This window comes from Haliotis asinina, unplaced genomic scaffold (genome assembly GCF_037392515.1).
Source record: "Haliotis asinina isolate JCU_RB_2024 unplaced genomic scaffold, JCU_Hal_asi_v2 scaffold_17, whole genome shotgun sequence".
NCBI classification, from domain to species: domain Eukaryota; kingdom Metazoa; phylum Mollusca; class Gastropoda; order Lepetellida; family Haliotidae; genus Haliotis; species Haliotis asinina.
Window position 1 is genome coordinate 2,217,858 of NW_027133889.1, and position 24,572 is coordinate 2,242,429.

The 24,572-nt window shown below is 40.5% G+C and overlaps 1 long non-coding RNA gene across 2 annotated transcripts; it reads left to right on the top strand.

Annotated features, from left to right (window-relative positions):
- The first annotated feature begins 314 nt into the window (after positions 1-314).
- LOC137269801 (uncharacterized) lies at positions 315-24,572 on the top strand. Of its 2 annotated transcripts, none has more exons than XR_010955069.1 (3): positions 315-5,626; positions 6,246-6,327; positions 24,448-24,572. It is a non-coding gene; the product is annotated as an uncharacterized lncRNA (long non-coding RNA). The 2 variants fall into 2 exon arrangements; XR_010955070.1 differs by having other exon boundaries at positions 315-5,610.

Here is a 24,572-nt window from a genome sequence, read left to right on the forward strand (position 1 = left end):
TGCTGTAGATATGGTCAAGTGGATAAACAGATTATACAGTGTCCAGATAAATGCCAGGGGGCATAGATTTTGTATCGGTTCCAGTTACTGCTGTAGAAATGGTCAAGAGGTCAATGGCGTATAGAGTGCCAGGATACAAGCTAGCAGGGATAGGATTTGTATACCTTCCAGTTAATGTTTTAGAAATGGTCAAATGGTCAAGTAGCCTGTACACTGTCCAGATACATGCTAGCAGGGGTAGATTTTATACACATTCCAGTTAATCGTGTGGAAATGGTCAAGTGGACAAACAGATTGTAGTGTCCAGATACATGCTAGCAGGGGTATATTTTGTGTAGCTTTCCATTAATGCTGTAGAAATGGTTAAATGGTCAAATAGACTATACAGTGTCCAGATACATGCTAGCAGGGGTAGATTTTGTGTAGCTTCCCATTAATGCTGTAGAAATGGTCAAGTGGTCAGAGAGACTGTACAGGTTAAAGGAAGTCTCTGGAAGTCTTGAAGTAGACTGTGTATAGAGGCCAGATACACACTAACTGTGGTAGATTTAGATTACAGGGTGCCTTCAGGGTGGTCTGTGTAGCTCCTGGTTAAAGATATTCTTTGGAAGAGAACATGTAGACTGTGTATACTAATAGACGCCAGATACATTGTAACACATTTACATTCAGATTACTGGGTGTATCAGGGTGATTTGTGTACCTTCAGGTTAAAGATACTGTCTGGAAGTCATGAAGTAGGCTGTGCATAGAGGCCAGATACATGCTAGCTGGTGTAGATTTAGATTACAGGGTGTGATCAAGGTGGTTTGGTGAGCTAAGTTTAAAGTTATTCTTTGGAAGTCATGGAGTAGACTATGTATAGAGGTCAGATACATGGTAACTGGTATATTCAGATTTGCAGGGTGTCTTCAGGGTGATTGGTGTAACTTCAGGTTTATTCTCTGGAGGTTGACTGTATAGAAACCAGATACATCTTAGGTGGGGTAGATTCTGATGATGCCATGTCTTCAGGGTGGTTTGTGTAGCTTGGGTTAAAGGTACATGTATTCTCTTGGAATCATGACACAGGCTGTGTATAAAGGCAGGACAAATACTAGTTTGGGTTGATTCAGATTACAGTGTGTCTTCATGGAGGTTTGTCTAGCTGAGTTTAAACTTATTCTCTGGAAGTCCTGAAGTAGTCATGCTACCTTGGGTAGATTGAGGTTACAGGATGTGTTTAAGGTGGTTTGTGTTGCTCCAGGTTAAAGGTATTCTCTAGAAATCATTAAGGTGACTGTTTATATAGATCAGATACATGCTAGCTGGGGTACATTCAGATTACAGGGTGTCTTCAAGATGGTTTGTGTAGTTCAGTTTAAACTTATCATCTGAAAGTCATGAAGGAGAGTATTGATATAGAGGCCAGATGCATGCTAACTGGTGTAGATTCAGATTTGCAGGGTATCTTTAGGTTGGTTTTTGTAGTTTCAGGTTAAAGGTATTCTCTGCAAGTCATTAAGTATGGTGTGTACAGAGGCCAGATACATGCTAGCTGGGATAGATTTATAGTCAGGGGTGTCTTCAGGGTGGTTGGTGTAGCTTCAGGTTAATTTTGTTCTCTGAAAGTCACAAAGTAGACTGTATAGAACCCAGATACATCCTACTTGTAGCTCAAGTAAAACATATTCTCTGAAAGTCATCAAGTAAACAATGTATAGAGGGCAAATACATGCTAGCGGGGTTAGATTCAGGTGGCGCCATGTCTTGAGGGTGGTTTGTGTAGCTTCAGGATAAAGGTACTCTCTGGAAGTCATGATGTAAACGATGCATAGTGGCCAGATACATGCTAGCTGGGGTAGATTTAGATTACAGGGTGTGTTCAAGATGGTTTGTCGAGCTAAGTTTAAAGTTATTCTCTGAAAGTCATGAAGTAAACTGTGTATAGAGGCCAGATACATGCTAACTTGGGTAGATTCAGATTACAGGGTGTCTTCAGGGTGGTTTAGTTTTAGATTGCTGGATGTCTTAAGGGTGGTTTGTGTGCAGCTTCAGGTTAAAGGTAACCTCTGGAAGTCATGAAGTACTGTGTATAGTGGCCAGATACATGCTAGCTGGGGTGTATTCGGATTACAGGGTGTATTCAGGGTGGTGTGTGTAGCTCCAGGTTAAAGGTAATCTCTGGAAGTCATGAAGTACTGTGTATAGAGGCCAGATTACATGCAGGCGTGCTTAGATTCAGATTACAAGATGTCTTCAAGGTGGTGTGTGTAGCTTCTGTTGATCATAGCTTCAAGATAGCAATGGCAGTGTTGGATAGTATTTTGTCTTCAGTTTGTCCAGAGCTCCAGAGCAATTGTTTATGGACTCGCATGTCTGTTTATACTTGAATAATTGCATATTTTGAGGAGTAACTAAGATCTTGTATACTTCTGCTAGTTTGGAGAATTGTGTACTACTGCACAGAGTGTCTTGTGCTTATTGGATAATTAACACTTCTAAGTATGTTAGCATAATTGCTTCTGAAAGGACCATAGTTTTTAATAATTCTTATATTACCAAATAATTGGCAACCATTTTTAAACACTTGACATGAAAGTCACATGACCACTAGAGTAAACTCCAGATAGGGGCTACCTCTATAAAAGTTTATGTATACACAGGCATCGCTGAACATTTGCTAACGCTCTTGTTGATGAATTATCATTCGCAAGCCACTTTAATTATATGAATAAAGTACACAAGGTGTTACAGACCTATTAAGTTTTCAGTGTTTGTTATGCATTTTTTGTACTTCCAGATTTGTAATTGATTGAAGAAATGTAATTTTTATTGAGTATGCAAATACGGTCCTTTTCTTGAGCTGTGCAGTTTGAGTAGCTCCAGTTCACAAGGTATTCTGTGGAATTGTCACGTGATGAAATAGACTGTGTACAGTTTGTAGCTTGGGTAGATTTAGATGACAGGATGCCATAGGGGTTACGTATTTAGCTAGAGGCTGAAGGTATTGATTAGGTCGGTTGATCAGGACAGATTGCACAGTTATGAGATTCTCTTAGGTTTAGACTGAAGGGATTACTGAAGGGGTTGTGTGTTCAAAACAACTGTTTTGTGACCCTACAGATTTTGCTAATAGACTGCCTTTGTTTTGGATAAGAGGTGTTAACTAGAAATAGTCAAGCAGTGAAAAAGAGAGAGGATGTTTATTGACAGTAACATTTAAACTTAAAGGTCACATGCAACGTAAAACACAACTTTTCACATTCTAATACCTTTCGGTATGCACTCATAAAAAATGCCAGTTCAACTTATAAAGTTTAAAAAAGCGCAATGAAAAGAAAGCCTGCGAAATCAGAGTTCCCATGATTCACTAACTTTCCCCCAGTGCTAAGGGAAAAAGTGTTTTCAACAGCTGTCTGCACTGCACCCATAACACATGCGCAACGAGAAAGTTAGCGGAGCTTGAAACAGTATGCGTGCCCGGCGTATGAGTCCATGAGTATAGTCTAATCTTGGTTGTGTACACAAACAAGTAAATAATCTACTTGTTACATAAACACACTTGTAGATTGTGGTAAGCAGTCTCTGTCACAGAGAAAGCTCAATGTCTGGTTTATTGACACCTATATATCTGCCTGTCTGTCTGCTAAAGACAATAGGCAATACATAGCTTCAATTATTGACCACATGCAATTTGAACTTAACACCTATCAGGCTATACGCCATAAGTAAAATAAATTGATTTATGACTCGTGCACCCGAGTCCCATCTCTGCCACATTATGTAATTTGACCCTTGTGATACTTATACACATGACATGTTTTTTGTGTCTGTGAGTTGCAAACAAACTACATCCATTTTTCTCGGATGACTGGATCTGACAGAAACTGGTGCAAACTTTTGTCAGTTTCAAGTCTTGCTTTGTACGAAGCCAAGGAGTAGTTAACCATCTCTACTGAGATGATTTTTGATTGGATCGAACACAAATTCAGAGAACATGTATTTACAAGACCCAACATCTCTATATGCATTCTTTATGGATAATAACATTTTTTTAGTGTATGTGATTTTGCTTGACAAAGGTATATAAATCCATACTGAAACGACGTATCAAGTACATGGGGCATGGTGGGCGAGCTGGCTAAGGCGCCAGGCTAGTGATCCAGCGAGGTTGAGGTTTCGGGATCGAGCCCACCTGTGACCGGGTGTAAAAAAAACTTGGAGTCAACTTTGTCTGCAGACTCTTTCAGTGTTGTCACAACCCCTAGTGTACAGTACACAATCCTGTGCACTTAAAAGAACCCACAAATCCGTTGGTATATGACCAGATGGTGGCCACATGAACACGTGCATACACCTAGTTGCGGGTACAGCAACATGCAGTAAACTTGGACAAAGTGCTGTGACTATGTGTCCCAGTCCACCCAGCTGTCAAATGGGTACCTCGTTAGGATGAGAGAGCCACAATAAATAGTTGTATACTCCCCAGGGAGTTGAGATTGAAATACGATGTACTGTTGAGACTGACATCCGGTGATCGAGGGAAAAATACCTAGCGCCTTGTGAAATTGCCATGCAGTTTGATTTGTGCGCTATACAAGAATACTTAAAATAATAATAATGATAAAAGAAATTGTTATCCATGAAGAATCTTACTTTCTTGTGACTCACTATGCTTATAAAATGCCCATCTTTCTGTACACTCAATGAGCCCTCAGCATACCAGCAAATGAACCAGCTGCTCGGAAGCTGTGGTTACAGTTGAGGGCACACCCACCCGCTACGACTGGGTTCGGTGTCCCGTGGGGTTTGTTTCAAGGGAAGTAAGCCCAAGTACAAAATACTGCACTTTTGGATCATGATTATATGCTTATAATTTTGTTTATTTGCTTTTTCACAAACAGCAATGTATATTATGATTCATGAAAAAGTGATAATTGTGATTTAATTATGTTTGATTTTTTGGTTGCATGTGACCTTAAAGTACATATGTTATAGCTATGGGTTTGTATTTTTGCTAAAACATGCTACAAGGTCCAGTTAACTCTTTCCGTAGTCCTCTCTATTTGTAAGTCAGTTTAGAGTTCAGCTGTTTAATAATTTGGCTTCCACTCTTGACTGGTTTTATTCTTTTTCATTCGGATGTTTACATCCGCCCAGATCACAGATCCACCCACATCATAGATCCTCACAGATGACAGATCCACTCAGATTACAGATTCTTCCAGATGACAAAATCACTGTCAGATGCACCATCATGTCCAGATCCACCCACATGGCAGATCTGTCCAGATTCATCCAGATGCCTAGATGACAGATCCACCCTTATGTCAAGATCCACCCTCATGTCAGAACCTTATGGATGTCCAGATCCATTCAAAAGACTGATCGAGCTGGATCACAGATCCACCAAGGTGTCCCTACCTTATATCCCACATGACAGATCCTCACAGATGACACATCCACCCAGGTGACTGGATCTACCAGATAACCAAATCCACCCATATTACCAGATCCACTCAGATGGCTGATGCACCCAAATGTCCAGATCCACTCAGATGGCTGATGCACCCAAATGTCCAGATCCACCCAGATGACCACCCTTAGAGCAAGAACCATGAAGATGAGGTATGAGGGAGTACAGGTGATGTAACAGATATGGTGTTCCTGTAATGATAAATAGTGATGGTTTCCACTTTACCCTTAACTAGATTAGAACAAACATATTTGTTTGTTTAGACTGCCCTCACCATTACTCTGACTGCAGTTCATAAATAGTTAGGTCTGCACCAGATAATCTAGTGTTCACACATCTGAGATTATTCAGTGACATGGTTCCTGACCACCCAGTCCATTTAGTGCAACAACAATAGGTTGCAGGAAGATTTTCATTCTTACTTTTAAGCATGTTACCTTACGTCTTTGATTTGTCCATTATTTGATAGAACATTTCTTCTAGTATCCCATGCTTGACTGACGGTGTGTTATTTAGACTACTACTTAATTCTGTTACAGCTGAGGTAAATGTTCTGATGAGAGCAACATAAATCTCAAAATAATCTTTAATTCCTGGTTTAGCTTGTGAGATTTGGTCAAGATTTACTTAGATATACAAATTAGGGTTAGTTTCTTCCTAATTGAATGAGATTTTAAGTGTATAACCAGTAAATTTACTTAAATGTTCTAAATCCTTGGTCTGCTTTCCAAGTAGTTTATCTTGTAGTAGTGATTAGTTAACGTGATATCTGGATGATGTTTGATAGGTCCATGGTTCCAGCAGAGATGAGATTCATTCCGAGTACTAGATTAAGAAGTTCAAGGATACCTGATACTAAGTCCAGGTTTGTATTAGAAATTAAGTTTTTTGCATCCAGTTCCAGTTTACTAAAGTGGACAATGTGGAACAAAATATGGGTTTTATGCAGTTTACTGTCAGTACTTAGTTTTGGGATTAGCTATTTTTTATTCCATAGATATATATTTTTTTGTCTGTTGATAAACTGTTTAAATGTTTGTGATATATTTTCATTAACCTTGTCCCCAGGCTGTGTTACTAGGTTTTGGTCACAAATTTCTGGTTCATGTTAAAAGTTTTGTTCAGTATGTTAGTGTGGCCTTTGTATCATGATACTTAATAGTGAAGGGTAGATTTAGGGAATCTTGGGGCTGCTTTGTGAAGCTTCAGATTTGTAGGAATTCGCTTAAAGTGGTCTTCTAGATTTTGTACGCAGACCTTGGTCAGCTGAATCCAGCACCTCTGTGCTGGGTACATGGCACTTGGGCTGCATTCAGCAGTATTCAAGCTATGTGACAGCCATGTATGAATACTGGAAGCTGCATCAGATAATCAAGTGATCGATGTCATGAACATATGTCTCCAGGTTTATATATAGAAGCATGCATTCAGCAATAGTCCAGCTACATGACAGCAGTGTATGAATACTAGAATCTAGTGATTGATGTCGTGAAGTTAGGTCTCCATGTTTGGATATAGACATGCATCCAGCAATATTCCAGCTACATGACAGCAGTGTATGAATATTTGATTCTAGTGATTGATGTCATGAAGATAGGTCTCCATGTTTGGATATAGAGACATACATTCAGCAATATTCCAGCTGTATGACAGCACTCTATGAATACTGGAAGCTGCACCAGATAATCGAGTGATCGATGTCATGAACATAATAAGAAGCATGCATGCAGCAATATTCCAGCTACATGACAGCAATGTATGAATACTGGAAACTGCACCAGACAATCAAGTGATTGATGTCATGGTCATAGATGTCCTTGTTTGGATATGGATGCATGCATTCAGCAATATTCCAGCTACATGAAAGCAGTATATGAGTATTAGAATCTAGTGATTGATGTCATGAAGATAGTTCTTCATGTTTGGATATAGAGAGTACATTCAGCAATATTCCAGCTGTATGACAGCACTCTACGAATACTGGAATGTGCACCAGACAAGTGATTGATGTCATGGTTATCAGTCCTGAGAAATGTGGATGAAGTCAGTGACCTTGTAGTCTTGTTTTTAGCCATTTTTTCACAACTTTAGGGTTGCCAAGGATCTTTGATCACCATCACAGGGCCATGGGTGTAGCAGATATGAGACTCAGGATCACAGCAGAGGCAGACCAAGATTCGTGTTTAATGTGAATGGCCAGAAAATAGGTCAGGTTGTCAAATCATCTATGGTCCAGTGGTCTATGTCATTTCTGGGGTAGATTTTGATTACAGGGTGTCTTGTACTTGTTCAGGCTCAGATTTAAGACATGCTTGGGGAAAACGTCAAATAGATCAGTTTAGAGGCCAGATGCATGTCAGCATGGATATGTTTGGTTGTCATGGTCTTTAAAGGGAGCGTGCACAACTTCAGATCAGAGGTATTTGTTGGAAATGGTAAAGTGGACAGCTACACTGTTAAGTTAATATATATGAGGTCCTCGATAATCTCCAGGGTATACATTCCGATAAACCTCCACCATACCCTGGATGCATCTGTGACTCGGCCTGATACTTTTTTTAGCTATCCTTGCTTGCTGTCCAGTATCACAGGAGCCTATCAGCTAAGCCACCATTACAACTGAGCTTGCCAGTGCCAACGATGAGTGGCTACAGCCACAAAACTTTGATAATTTCAGAAGCAAAAGTGAGTTGTGATTGGCATGCTCTTCTTCCCAGAGCAGACACTACATCGGATAAAAAGCCATCCATCTCATGATTTGCACTTGTCTCTCTTGCTTCGACCTGGAGTGGAATGAATGAATTTGTTCCAATCAGTGACAAAGCAAGAGAGAGAAGTGCGAATCATGACATAGCACAAGTATATAAATGTACAATTCAAAGTTAAAATTTCCAAAACCATCAGAGCCGTAGATGCATCCAGGGTAAAGTGGAGAGTTATCGGAATGTATTCCCTGGAGATTATGGAGGATGGTTACCTGATAATTCAGGTAGTTGGTAACTGATTGGTGTGTCAAGGGTTTTAGGTCTGGCTGTTCTGTAGTGGTAAGAGTCTGTATCAGATATTACAGAATAAAGGTATTTTCTAGTAATGGTGCAGTGGTCCAATAGAATGGGATGGAAATCAGATTCATGATAGCTTTGGTAGATTTGGTCAACACAATATATGAAGGGTGATTTGTAGAATGTCCTGTTTGAAAAAATGTTGTAGTGGTCAAACAGACTTTGTTGTGAGCATTTCATGTTCAGATACTGATCACCGCATCTGTATTTGATTTTCCATTTTCCAAAAGTCTGCGTCTTGTCGTGTCATGTTAATGTTTAGTGGTAATGTCATCTTTTACATCAGTTCAGAATTTTGAAATATACTAGTATACCTCAATGTGCCAGGCGTTCACAGCACATCGTCCTGCTTTATGTATGCTTTACATGTGCATTCTAGTATTATCATGTTTGAACGAAAAGTTTTAAAACTCACCCCAGTTGCTGATGGGGCTTAAATAACGCTCATGTGTATTCAGTTACAACACGTGTACACGCTACCGATGTTAATAAACCATTTGTTATGGGCCTTAAAGGACATGAACTATGTACATCCCAAAATGGCATGGCAGTTTACCCAGTTCTAAAAAATGTTGAACTGCAATGTTTAATATCTTTTTTAAAAAGCAGGAGCGTATCTTTTACTTGGCAAGTTAACACTTTCTCACTTTGGTTGTAGCTTACACGATCATTTGAAAGAACAATGAAAAATTTGTGGGCATTATAATAATGCTTAACCAGTATATTGCAATTCGAACTTCACAGTGCTATATATTGCGGTACACTTTTCGTGAACTGGTTCTCCAGATATGATCGGTCATTTTCGTGATGTAGCCAAAACTACTAATAACATTTGTATTTCCTTTATATCATTACATAATAATAGACTCAGGTAGCCCCACCGAAGAATATTGAACAATGGGCTTGCTAATTTATCTGAATGAGAAAATGAATGGCAGGTGTCATTAAGTCCCAAAAAAGAGTGGGTATGCTATTCACAGAAAGGTAATACCTAGTGCAAAAAGGGATTTAATGATGGATGACGTATAATGAAAGAAGTTGACTATCATAAACATGTAGGACTATTATTTCAGAACAATGGTAAATGGGATATGCAAATCAAATAGCTAGTAAAAAAACTAGTCCTATAATAAATTGCTTTTGGAGTCTTAAATATAAACTAAACAGAAACGGCTTAGAAAGGCTGTGTATATCATTCATCCTTCCTATCTTTGACTACTGTGACTTCATTAAGGATTAGTAAACTCATGAACAAGAATTAGTACTAGAAAGATTACACCTTGATGCTCTTCGTATTACAAGTGAGACCATCATTGGTTTCAGTCATAAAAAATGATGAAGAAACTAGTAAACTATCTCTTTTTCAAAGAAGAAAGAATCATAAATTATATATTTTTTATAAGAAGGTACATGGCTTAACACCAGAGTAATTAACAATATAAGGTCCACAAGATAAGGTGCTCAAGACAGTCAAAACAAAAAGAACTAGACTTGTATAACACTATAAATCTCTCCTTCCATCAGTCATACATGGCTCAAATAATCTGGATGAATCTGTAAATAGGCAGAATCATTGTCTGAATTTATTTTATACCTTACTAATTACACTCTCATTTCCAGAGCTATAAATACTTTAATTTTACCTGAGGCTTTTTCCAAATCATCATGTCCAAACTGAAACTAGGACGTAGTGTCATATAACTGTACTATCGTGACTCTTAAGCCGTATGAATGAAACAAATAGATTGGTACTGGCGCTTGTGAGGATAAACAAACCTAAATGGTGGTTTTCTTGAGTTCTAAACATCAGAGCGAAGCATTCATTTTGGAGACATGTTTATTGATCCCTTGTACAATCATACCTGAGTCCTGGCAATGGCCAGTGGCATTGTTTCGAAAGAAAGGAAACAGTAATTTCATTACATTGAACCATGTGTTCCACTTTCACAATGTATTACATATTACAGTACGCCAACGTATATTGCATTACAAAAACGTTGGCAACATCCAACACTCCTAATGACCATTTAAAGAAAACCAGTAAACATTTCTACATTTAGTGTAATATTTTGCCCTTATGGATGGAACAATAATTCTGATGTGTCAATGTTGTTCCATTGTGCTTTATAGTTAGTGGTAATATGACACTGAAGTTACCCAGATGGTAAGAGATCATGTCTTAATAGTAATAACCACTCCACCATTTTATGCTCTTTCTTTTTGGTGCTTTGGCGAACATTTGTGTTTTTTTCTGTATATATTATTCGGTTGTTGCTGCATTTTGATGATTCAGACGATGAGTTACACAGTAGCACCATATGCATGCTTTGCATGCATTAAAGATTACTATTGCATACCGAATATTATCATTACAGGAAATCCCTAGAAAGTGTTTGCTTTCTGACTAAAGCTCTTACCGTACTAATTCAAATACAACATGGACACATTACACACGCATACATATGCACGTACCAGACAAACGGATATAACGATGAATTTATTGCTTAATCGCCATATCGTAAAATCACCATTTTGCATTATCACAATTTTGTTTTATCGCAGTATTGCTGAATCATCATATCTTATATCGTTATGTCGCGATATCTCTGTGTGGACTCTCTATATTGCATTATCCTTTTCGCATTATCACAGTATTGCTACAGGGCAATATCGTCGTTTCGTGTCATTTTATCACCAGTTTGTCTCGTGTTATCGCCATTTCGTGTCTTGTTATCGAAATGTTGTGTCTAGTTTTTTGTCATTTCATGTCTTCGTATCAATATTTCACTTGTGGCCATATCACTTTATCACCATATCGTGTCACCATGTCGCAGTATTGTGTCTCACTATCGATTCGTCGCTATGTTACCCAGATTTTACAGGGTGAAAATACGATGGTCAGAATCACCCACCATTCTGAAGAAATTATCAAAACACACATTTCTCTATTTCTTTCTGTTAGTTCCTAGGACCCTTGAAGTATCCTCAAGAACCGTTTAAACTAAGAGGTGGGCATCCCAGTGTTTGTTGGTTGAGGTAAAATTCTGCCCCTCATCTTTCACATGACACATCTACCCCTCCAAATGACAGATCCCCCTCCCCCTTCAGGTGAAATATCTACCCCCAACATGACAGATCCCCCTCCCTCTTAGTGTACACATCTACCCCAAAGATCACAGATCCCCTTCCCCATTCTGGTGCTGCCACTCCCCATTTCAGGTGACACATCTTGCAGACGCACAGACACGCACGCATGGTAGATCTTCATCCCACTTAAGGTGATAGTGCAGATTTACCCAGGTGACACATCCTCTCCCAGATGACATCAATCAAAACCCTTCCCTGGGGGACCTTGTAGATTTATTCAGGTGATGCATTCTTGCAGGGGACACATTCTCCCCTCCCCTAGATGAGAGGGACCATCACCTAGCCCCATCCAAGTGAGAGGTTTTCCCTACCCCAGGTTGCCATGTAGATTTTACCATGTAACACACCCTCCCCCAAATGATAGGGAGCCCTCTCCAACTGCCACACCCTCCCCCCAGAGTACATGGACCCCTTCCCCTGCTGACACACTCTCCCCCCAGATGACAGGGACCCCTTCCCCAGCCGACGTACAACTCTTCCAGATGACAGGGACCCCTCCCCCTGCTGACACACCCTCCCAGCAGATGACAGGGACTCCTGCCCAAGATGAGACACCCTCCCCTCAGATGAGATGGCCCCTTCCCTATGTGACACACCCTCGCTGCAGATGACATGGACTCCCTCCTCAGCTGACACATTTCCCCCCTAGATCAAAGGGACCCCCTACTCCAGGTGACCACCCAGATAAAAAGAACCCCCTCTCCAGCTGACACATTCTTCCCCAAGATGACAGGGACTCCCTAACCCAGGTGGAATATTCTTCTCCTGGGATAACAGGGACCTCCTGCCCCTGGTCACCATGTAGATACAGCCACATTCTCGTAGATGACAGTGACCCCCTCTCTCATGATCAGTTAAACATGTAGATTCACCCATATGCCACATTCTCTCAGGTGACACATCATCCCCCAGATGACAGATCCTCCCCCAGGTGACCATGTAGATTGACCCGGGTAACACATCCTCCCCCACCCTGGGGAGATCCTTCCTTACCCCAAAATGACATGTTTCTTTGAGTTGATCATGTTGCTTCATGAGTTCAGATGGTATGTTAGAATTTTCCCAGTTTGACATGATATAGCAGAGCTTCAGATATTTTTTCAAGCATTTGGAAATATGCACCCATGTCTGTTTATGTATAAGTAATTGCATTTCTTAAGGAGTAACTAGCATTTTGTATACTCCCACTAGTTCAAGGAATTGAGTACTTTTACATTTTTTGGTAAAACATTCCTTTGCACAGGAATTTACTTGATTTGTTTGTTAGCATGATGTGAGGATGATGACCCAGTGACAAGTTTTGTGTTTCAGTGGTTGTCTAGCTGTGTACTGAGGGTGTCTCAGGTAATGTCCCTGCAACAGGTTGAGTGTTCCAGTGGTTGCCTAGCCATGTCTTGAGGGTGTCTCAGGTAATGCCCATGCAACAGGTTGAGTGTTCCAGTGGTTGTCCACCTGTGTTCTGACAGTGTCAAATGTACCAGAGGTTGTATCCTAGGCTAATAATTGTACCGACAGCCAGTAGGATAGAGATGCTGTTTAAGATCTAAGATGTCATTGTTTGAAACCAAATCTAGTGACTGAGCTAAGAGAATCTTACATCGACGCTTTCAGCACTTTTGTCAATGTGGCTGACCATGAACAACAACTGACCAAGCAAAATTGTCCTGGATGAATTTCTTCATTTCAGTTTCGGGGTATAAGTCAAGGCTCTTTGTCATAGCCTGAATATTAAGAGCTTAAAATTCAGATTCCAATCCTCTGACTGAAATACTACAGGAATGAATGTGAAGTCTCACAGTCACTTCCTTCATTCCAAGCACTTAATTGTTGGCATAACACAACAGTCGGGGAGCACCGGGTGCCATGGTATGGGTGGGACACCCCTATAATGGTTAGGGTTCCCGGCTATGAGAAGGACAGCACTTTCTGAGATCTTGGGGTTAGGCTACCATGGTATGGATGGGACACCCCTTACAGAGTCTTAGGTTTAGGCTACCATGATATGGATGGGATACCCCTTACAGAGGCTTAGGTTTAGGCTACCATGGAATGGATGGGACCCCTTACAGACTCTTAGGTTTAGGGTGCCATAACATGGTGGAAGACCCCTTTCAGAGTCTTCGGGCCAGGGTGCAATGGTATGAGTGAGGCACCCTTTTCACGCTCATGGGAGGCACAGCCTTAGGGTAAGGCTGGCACGTTATGGGTGGGACACCACTTACAGAATCTTAGGTTTAAGCTATCATGGTATGGATGGGATACCCCTTACAGAGTCTTAGGGTTAGGCTGGCATGGTATGAGTGGGACACACCTTACAGAGTCTTAGGGTTAGAGCACCATGGTATGGGTGGAACACCCATTACAGACTCTTAGGGTCAGAGGACCATGGTATGGGTGGGACACCCCTTACAGAGTCTTAGGGTTAGGGTGTCATGTATGGGTGGAGCACCCCTTTCAGAGTCAACCCTTTTTGGGTTATGGTCTGATGGTATGTGTGGGACACCCCTTTCAGTGTCTTAGGGTTAGAGCACCATGGTATGGGTAGGGCACCCACTTTATGTCTTAGGGTCAGTGTGCCTTGCTATTGGAGTGACATGCTTTTCACATCATGTGTGGAGTTAGGAGCCGTGTTATGGGAGGAGGCAGTCATCCCTTTCAGTATTGAAGAAGTCCTTGGTTTAATTCCCTATATGGGTACAATGTGAAGCTCATGACTAGTGTTCCTGCCATGATATTGTTGGGATATTGCTAAAAGCGAGATAAAACTGAAACCACTTACTCCTGTCCCTGTCGCTGAACCCACGTGCTGTCCCTTCACAAAATCCCAAAGTGTGACCACTGTCAGCAACCATATTCTCCCAGTGTTCAGAAATGTAAATTTCTGTATTTGTTGGAATAGCCACAATAAATACATGCTAATAGTTTGCTCTCCAAACACCAGATTTCAGTTGAAATACAGAATGATAAGGCATTGTCTTGATTAGTGACTCGCATGTCTACACAGACATTAACTGAGTATTGTAGCGGTTTGCCCTCATATCGCCTACAGCTTATATCACCTACACCCTTATTGAGACAAGTTTACACACCAGTGAACATTATGTAAATGCTGTCTCACCCATAAAGTAATGGACTCAACCATTTGGGGTGCACCATGAGAGGGTTGAAAACAGGCAATGCTCAACCAAATTTGAATAATCTCTGTTCTCTAAATATGTTCTTTACCATTCTCCTAAAAGGGGTGACAGTATATGACATTATGTTTATTGTAGGCGATATAAGGTGTAGGCGAGATAAGGTGTAGGCGAGATAAGGTGTAGGCAATATAAGGTGGAGGCAAAGTAAAGAGAGGCCATTGTAGTTCATGACATAAAATTTTGTGAAGTAAACTGAAGTTATCTTATCAGAGTATGTTTTAACTATGGTGTTCTAAGTAATCAGACGCAACGTGTTCTTGTCTGGTGCCACAAGTTTATTTATTACCTGAGGTTGCACCGTGTGCAAAAAGGTCTTAAGACATTCAGTTAAGGCCTAATATGCATCTGTATATTCAATTAGTAAAGATCATGAACATTTTGAATTTTCCATGATGTGTACAAAAACGAAAAAATCCAGTTATCTGGAAAATTTACACTAAAAGGAATTTTTCTGGGTATCCAGGGTCTCATTGTATATTCAAGTTGTGAGCATACCTTTCTGCAGAAATTATTTCTGTTAGCAGATATGTAAGGATCAATAACTGTTGACATTTCCTGTGATCCTGTTATCCATTTTCATTTTTCTTGGTTTACATGGAAACTGATACATACATAATCTGTAAAATGGGCTCCATTTTCTGAGCACAGCTTGAAAACTTCTTAATATCATTCCTCAAAATATGTGAGGTAGACACAGAGTTTGGGCACTTATATTTGTCCCGGTTTCCGTGGAAAACTCGAAAACCATTTGATATCTTTCAACAGATCTTGGCAGATATATGAGGCCGATCTGGAAATGGTGTCTTTACTGTTTACAGAGATATGGCATTTATATTTTTCATGATTTCCATGGAAATGATACAAACTTAGTCTGAAAACACATGAAGTAACTGTCATATCATTTGCCCTTTCAGATATGTTGGGCCGGAGGGATATGTCATCTTCTGCGGATTCTTGTTTGTTTTGCAAATATTTTATTGCTTTTTATTGAAACATATAGTTTCAACTGTCGGAGGATTTAAACAGGACATTATAATGCTTGTATATCCCCCAAGGAGGACTTATTCTGAAAAAGAATTTTCCAGTTTGTCATTTATATGGTTTTCATTAAAACATCATAGACTACTGTTTATCAGCCAAATGTAGTTGATCAGTTTCCTTAATGTTTTTGAATAATGCAACAGGGGATTTATTTGTATCTGAGCAGTAGACAAGGGGGAGGTAATTTAGAACATTTGGTGGAAGAGTAGGCTCCCTTTGGGGTGCTTATATGTCATGCAGCATTGTGAATCATCTGTGCCTAAGACTGGGGGCCATAGGCCTGGGTAACTGAGTGACAGCATATATAATTATTGCAGGGAAACAATCATGTAAAAAAGACATAAATTCTTTTCTGTAATAATAAAAACAATCATGATTATGAATATGTTTGTGTGATTATGAATATGTTTGTCTTCTGAGATGCAGAGAGCAGCCACCATGTTAGACTAGGTAGCACTACAGTGTCACTCAGGTCAGTAAAGATGTTTACTTGTAAATGCTTCAAAGAATTGTTGGCAAAAGGACCCTTTTCATAGGAAATTACTTGATCCGAAACAGGTTGAGTGTTTGTGTGGTGGTCCAGCTGTGTTCTGAGGGTGTCTAAGGTAATGACCCTGCAACAGGTTGAGTGTTCCAGTGGTTGTTCGGCTTAGTTCAGAGGCTGTCGCAGGTACAGAGATGCCAACCACTATGATTTTGGAGGAGTTACTCTGATTTTCGAATACAAAATCACTCTCTGATTTGTCTGTTAAAAACTCTGATTTTTTAGAAAATGCGAATATGTTTATAAGTTTAGAGCGTTTGAAAGAATTATAGTAAATAGCCGATTGAATTATTAGTATTATCTGGTTAAGAAAGCTCAAAAGTTACATATTTCCAGCAGACTAAATCTAGTTTTGTAGGGGAAATGTTTTTGTTCGTCATTAATGTTATTGTTCACATGCTGAACAACTCGGTCTCAGATGCCGTCAGGCCTTCACAGATGCAGCGGAAGTAGCAAATGCCATTGCCTGTGGTTCTGGATGCGGAAGTGGCAGGTGCTGTCAAGGGGCGGTCAAGTCAGTTGATCTTCTGAAATAAATGTTCTTTGAAAGGATCAGGCATAATGCAGCAGACAAATTCCTTCGACTATTTTTGCAGATAGGATTGAACAAACGGGTTGACTTGATTTGTTTGCTAGTAAGTAAGGTCTCTATGGTCGCTTGACTCTTGTTCATCTCTGAGTCTTTTTTTCTTGCTTCGATTGCCAGCTCTACTCACCCCAGTTATCTCCCATTAGAGTATTACGCAGTAAGGTAAATGAAATGCACCTACAAGTACCTCTAAACAACACCAAGACCACTGCCCAGAATCACACACTCGTATTGAGTGAATTGTCAACATAATTTTTTGGGGGTACAGTCTGGGTATACTTTGGCCTTGTCCAGAATACCCCAAGGTATAAACCAGGGTAGCCTATGGTTTACCTCAGGGTATAATCTGGTAGGGGGCTATTCTGAGCTGTTACAACGGGTTTTGATTCCATACATGGGTACAATGTGTGAAGTTCATGTCTGGTGTTCCTACCTAGATATTGCTGGGATATTGCCTGAAGGCAGTGTGAAAATAAAACCTCCCACTCCTGTCCCTGCTGTTGAACCCCACCACCCTGATCTCTGTAAGCAGGTTTCTGGATAAGGGAGGCTCCACTTTAAACATATATATAGGCAACAGTTTCCTGTCAGTAGCAGCGGAACTAACGTATATTCATAGTCTACTGTTGATTTATATCAGATGTGGAACTCTCCCTGGTGTTGCTTGATGCAGCAGAAGTCCGTTATCTCATGGCAGTGAGACAAGAATGTTAATCTCTAGTAATTTTAAAAGAGAATACCATATGTTGTGGTCATATTGAAATGTGGCAGTAGGGTTTATGTAGTGCAGTGACATTTGGCCAAAATACTAATTTTACAGGGTCTGAAATAGGGTTGGCATGTCTCCGTAAATATTCCATTTACTAAAAATGTCACCAGCGCATGTTATAACTTCTCAGTATTATCCCTTATCTGTACCAGTGACCACTATATTGGTCAGTGTTGGAAACCAGCCACCCCTGCACTTTACACTGTGTGTCTTAAAGTGATGGGTACACTAGTGAGCGTGGACACCATTCACCCTTGGATTTACACTGTTGGTCTTATAGGGAGGTAGAGTGCAGTGGTCAGTGTTGCATACCAGCCACCCCTGTACTGTGCATTGTCTGTCTCAAAGGGATGTGGAGTACGCCAGTCAGTGTTGCATACCAGCCACCCCTGTACTGTGCATTGTCTGTCTCAAAGGGATGTGGAGTACGCTGGTCAGTGTTGTACACCAGCCACCCCTGTACTGTGCATTGTCTGTCTCAAAGGGATGTGGAGTACGCTGGTCAGTGTTGCATACCAGCCACCCCTGTACTGTGCATTGTCTGTCTCAAAGGGATGTGGAGTACGCTGGTCAGTGTTGCATACCAGCCACCCCTGTACTGTGCATTGTCTGTCTCAAAGGGATGTGGAGTACGCTGGTCAGTGTTGCATACCAGCCACCCCTGTACTGTGCATTGTCTGTCTCAAAGGGATGTGGAGTACGCTGGTCAGTGTTGTACACCAGCCACCCCTGTACTGTGCATTGTCTGTCTCAAAGGGATGTGGAGTACGCTGGTCAGTGTTGCATACCAGCCACCCCTGTACTGTGCATTGTCTGTCTCAAAGGGATGTGGAGTACCTGGTCAGTGTTGCATACCAGCCACCCCTGTACTGTGCATTGTCTGTCTCAAAGGGATGTGGAGTACGCTGGTCAGTGTTGCATACCAGCCACTCCTGTACTCTAGACTGTCTGTCTTAAAGGAATGTGGGGTACACTAGTGAGTGTTGGACACCATTCACCCTTAGATTTACACTGTTGGTCTTATAGGGAGGTAGAGTGCATTGGTCATTTTTGGACAACCAACCACCCTTATACTGTACACTGTCAGTCTTAATGGCAGGTGGAGCTAACTAGTCCGTGATCGACACCAGCTTCCCCAGTACTGTGCTTTGTCAGTCTTCGAGGAAGGTAGAGTACAGGGGTGGCTGGTGTTCAAAACTGACCACTGTACTCTACCTTCCTCTAGCACTGACAAGGTACAGAACGGGGGAGGCTGGTGTCCATCACTGACTACACTGCTCTACCTGCCATTAAGACCGAGAGTGTACAGTACTCGGGACTGTACTGGGAGGTCTTAAAGGGAGGTAGAGTACTGTTGTCAGTGCTGGACACAAGCCACCCCTCTACTGTAGTCAGTCGGTCTTAAAGGGAGGTAGAGTACAGTCATCAGGGTTGGAAACCAGCACCCCTGTAGATAATAGTTGTTCTTTTGTACTTTTGAGGTTCCAAAGCACATAAAATATATTAGGATACTAATTATGCTAGAATTCTAAAACAAAAATTTAAAGACATACATTGACTGCAGTTTCTTTCAATTCTTATTTACCAATGGCAGATGTGTTTATCGTGATGTTGAAGATGAAAATGTTAATGTGTTATGAAGAGGACCACATTTTCTAATTATTTTCCAGTCTAAACTCTGTGCCATCCCTGTTGTTCAATGTAAGGATATCCACATCCTCATACCACCAACTGAGCTTGCGAGTGGCACCACAGAAATCAAAACTCAGCCATGAATGGTTGAATATCATCCATGTACCTGTGAAGTAAAGATAACCAGTCCCACCATCCGAGACGGTTGAATTTTGCATGACTGGTAAAAACTGTGACCTGCCAGTCCTGTGGAGAGGCTAGCTTTTCTGCATCTTTCCTACACTGCAGTAATCAAAACCCAGCCTAGAATTCTAAGATATCATCCAGGTACTCAAGAGATAAAACAAGCACAGAAATTGCTTCGGATCAGTGTTGCTTTAAATAAACCAAGTATGTCAGTTTGTACAATTCAGATTTCAAACTTCAGCTGATAGCTAAGTTTCATTCTGTTTTCACTGCACTTCACTTGCTTCATTTCTGCCACCTGAAGCAAGAGTAAGAAACAAGTATTAGGTTAACAACCAAGCTTGTATCCCAGTAAGAACCACAATATGCTGATGCATCTGGAACTCATTGTCTCTCTCACTCACTCTCACTCACTCACTCACTCCTAACATTTACATCACTTTCAGCTCTTCTTCCACAAAAAGAAACATACCACCTGTACCAACTGTACTTGCGGTACATACCACCTGTACTTCCGATACATACTACCTGTACCACCTGTACTTCCGGTACGTACTACGTGTACCACCTGTACTTCCGGTACATAACACCTGTACTACCAGTACGTACAACCTATACTTTGGATACATACCACTTGTACTACCAGTACGTACCACCAGTGTGTACCACGTGTACTACTGGTATGTACCACCTGTACTTCCAGTGCTGATATTGTACTTCAAATGCAGATAAATTGTACTTCTGGTGCTGACAAATTCTACTTTCGCTGGTGCTGACATAATGTTACTTCTGGTGCTGACAAAAGTTTACTTACTTCCAGTGCTGACAGATTGTACTTTCGGTGCTAAGACATTCTACTGCAGTTTGTCGGCATATTCTACTTCTGATGGTGACGAATTGTACTTCAGAGATTTTGGTTGCAGTTGTTGAAAATGGTGAAAGAACAGTCTTATGCTGATGGGATTTTCCAAGCTCTTAAAGTGCATTGTCAAATGGCAGTCAAGATAACTTCCAGGAGAAATTTATGGGTTTCTGTGCAGATGGTGCCTCAATTTGTCTTGGTTGTGGAAATATTGTAGCTTCATAGGTGAGTCACGTTATGCCATATCTGATTGACTTTCATTGTATGGCACACAGACTTGAACTTGCTCTTTTGAAATTATAAAAGAAATGCCAAATGGTTTTTGATGTAACAGACTGCTGACATTTGCTTTGGAAAACATATGATTTACGTCCCAAAAGTAAAATCAAGCTGAAACAGATTGGAGAAGAGATGGCAGCCAGGTTTTACTCCTGCACACCCGCCATAGGTAAAAGGGTGTGTCCCACGCACTGACAAGCCCTTGAGACTTTTCCTACAGGGTAGAAAGGAAGGAAGTCTGGTGACTGATTTTGGACACATTAACAGGGCCTTAAAATTTTCCCACAAGATAAAAGTTTGAAGTTGCAAAAGTATGATCTCTTCTGCCTACTGCAGTCTGAGTGAGTACCTTGTAACAATATGATAATATGAAAGAGCAGCTGTTTATTGAAGACAGAGAACAGAACTCTGACGGAATTGCAATTACTGGTGATCCAGACAAAAGCAAGGCTGAACTTGGCAGATGCATTGATCATGCAGTTGATATTTGTGTGCAGGAACTGAAGTCAAGATTTCAAAATCTTCTGATGTCATATTCTCACTTATACCATATCCTCCTCACCAAGGATATCCTCCTTGCAAAACCGACTTTGGGAACATCTTACACCTTGTGAAAATCATGCTTGTGTTGCCTATTAGTTCAACAGAATGTAAATGGTCTTTTCTGCACAGGAAAGAATAAAGTCTGATGTTCACAGCAGTTTGACTGTGGACAGGTTATCTGATCCAAAATGGAGTAGTGGAAAGAGGAGGCCAATATGTGCACAAACTGCATCTTGGCCAGAAGACATAATTTTTGTGCAAGCTCCTATGCTTTTCACTCTGAAATGACAGCAAGACTGAAATTGTCACACTGTTACATGCTGGAATAAACTCACTCGCTCACTCACTCACTCACTCACAGGGTTATTACCAGTTGAGTGATAAACAATGTTAAACTGAGACTCTTGGAGTATTCTAGTTAAAGAAAATGATTACTCTCACAACATGATTTTAATCTTGAGTTCTTTGTTTACATTGAGAGTGTTTGAGATGTGTCCAGTCATGTTGTGAATGGCATGAGTAACTTTGAGAATTTCCTGAATTGCATCATTTGGATTAATGAGGTTCTTTTGTTTGTTTCTTGGTGACTTTCATTAAACAAGTAGTTTGAAAATACTCAACCAATTTTGAGTTCCTGATTAGCATTTATGACTGAAAACCTGTACATCCGACACTTAAAACCTGTACATCCAGTACTGATTTCTTGTAATTCCCATGCTTATACCCTGTTCATCTGGTACTAAAAAGCTGTACATCCGGTTCCTACACTTGGTACTTTTTGTACTGACAGTGGGCACTTCAATAACTGACGTCCTGTACATCCAGTACTGTACATCCTGTACTAAAACATGTACATCTTGTACTTACAGTCTGTACACCTGGTACTTAGAGCTAATGTAAATCCGGTACTGTACCTTCTGTACCTCCAGTACTTACAGTCTGAACATCAGGTACTTAAACCCTGTAAATCTGTTACTTACTTCAGTACATGAGGTTCTTACAGACTGTATATCCAGTACTTAGAGTTTGTACATCTTGTACTTACAGCTTGTGAATCTGGCACTTATTTTCTGTTAGTGACTCTCCAATACTTAAATCCTGAACATCCGGTACTGAAATCCTATACATCCAGTACAGCCTGTACAACTGGTATTGAGTGCCTAGCTTTACTTCCGGTACTTATATTCTGTGTATCTGGTATATGAGCATGTCCATCCGGTACTGACAGACTGTATATCTGGCACTAAAAGCCTTTGTCTTGTACGTACAGCCTGTAATCTGGTAGTATCAGTCTCGACAGCCTGTACTGAGCAAATTCTACTTCCGGTATCAACGAATTCTACTTCCGGTTCTGACGAATTCTACTTCCGGTATCGGCGAATTCTACTTCCGGTATCGACGAATTCTACTTCCGGTATTGACGAATGCTACTCCCGGTCCTGACGAATTCTACTTCCGGTATTGGAAAAGTCAACTTCCTGTTCTGACGAAATCTACTCCCGGTTCTGACGAATTCTACTTCCGGTATTGACGAATTGTACTTCCGGCATTGAAATAGTCAACTTCCTGTTCTGACGAAATCTACTTCCGGCTCTGAGGAAATCTACTTCTGGTTCTGACGAATTCTACTTCCGGTGTTGGAAGAATAAATTTCCGCTTCTGACACACTGTATATCCAGTCTTCCAATACTTACAGATTGTACTTTTGGCACCACAGGCCTGTACATGCGGTTTTGACAATGTGTACATGTTGTACTTAAAGCCTGTACATCCTGACCCGCTCGATGTATGCTGTGGATGTTCAGACTCCAAACAACAATGAAATGAAATGAATTGTCAAGGATTTGTCAGTTTGACGCAGTTAGGAAGTTGGTGATATCACCAGCTGTTACAAGAGGACCACCTTAAAACAAGCTGCTTGTGTGCACTCGAGTATGTAGGTCTGTCACATTCAGCTGTCCAAGTAATAGTATAACTAATACAAGCAAAGACGTTTCCAAGCAGCACAAGGTTCTTTAAGGGTCCAACATGGCTTTGAAATTTCGATAATTTCCGTTTTAAATGGCTGCTCTGAAACTGAAGACCGATTGCTTGATTTTTTACAGTATGGAATATATAAGGTAAAAAAAAAAAAAATTGCCCTCTATGATCACTTGGTGTGTGTGCATCGCCGTACTTGTATTCTGTATTTCATTTTATTAAATAGATGTTAAAATGAACACCACCACAATCGGAATTGCGAACAGACAAGAGTTTGTTTTAAGGGTAAAATGTTTGCTTATATGGTCATCTAGGAACATGGTCGGTAGGCTAGGGTAGGGTAGGGGTGCAATGTACGAAGCCCATTTCTGGTTCCCCATTGTCATATTGCTGAAATTTTGCTGAAAGTCGAATAAAACCATACTCGTGCACTCAGTCTGTCACTCACTCACTCACTCACTCTTTCATCTGGGAACAATCATATACAGAGACCAAGAATTAAGACATGCCACATTCATTGGCCTTTAAGTTTTAATAATTACAGTCTGTCCACAATAAATCAATGGATTCGTTGTATCAGTGTTTCAAAGTGATTGTTTATTTGTGTATTTATTTTAACAAAAGAAGTCAGCGTCAATTAGATCTATATATATAGTATCTGCAGGTATATCTAGTAATGCATACGCACCATACACTTGACACAATGCAAGTTTTCAAGAAACACATTAACACTTTAATCATCTTCCAGTCCGTTCATCTTGCAGATTTCAGGTCAAATGTATTAATTATTACTTTCATCGTCACAAATATGCCCACATCAGACGACGCTTCGTAGGTGGGGATGTACAATCGACAAGTGGACAGTGGTCAATATATTTACATACGTGTGTCTCGCTCGCGGCACGCCAGCCTGTAGTAACAGTGTTCCATAAAGTTATACAACGTTCTTACATAGCTGTTTTCGCAAACAAGAAACGTTATTTACAGTGGAATCCAGTTCTGCATATGACAGTATATCTTTAGCAAATCTATGACATGTCTTTTCAAGAAAGAAACAGTTCACATGCTCGAAATAAAATACAGGTTTGCTGTAGTTTAGAGTTTTAACTATATGTAACAGACAGATTTCATCAATTTGTATTTTGTTTGTTTTCAGAGGGGTGCTGACGAAAGAGAAAATGTTGCCAGAGCCCGGGTAATGCCTCTTGATTCTTCATTCTTGTCTGAACAACCGCATCTATGTGTGTATTTAAAGGTGAAATGAATAAAATAGTCTTAACTCT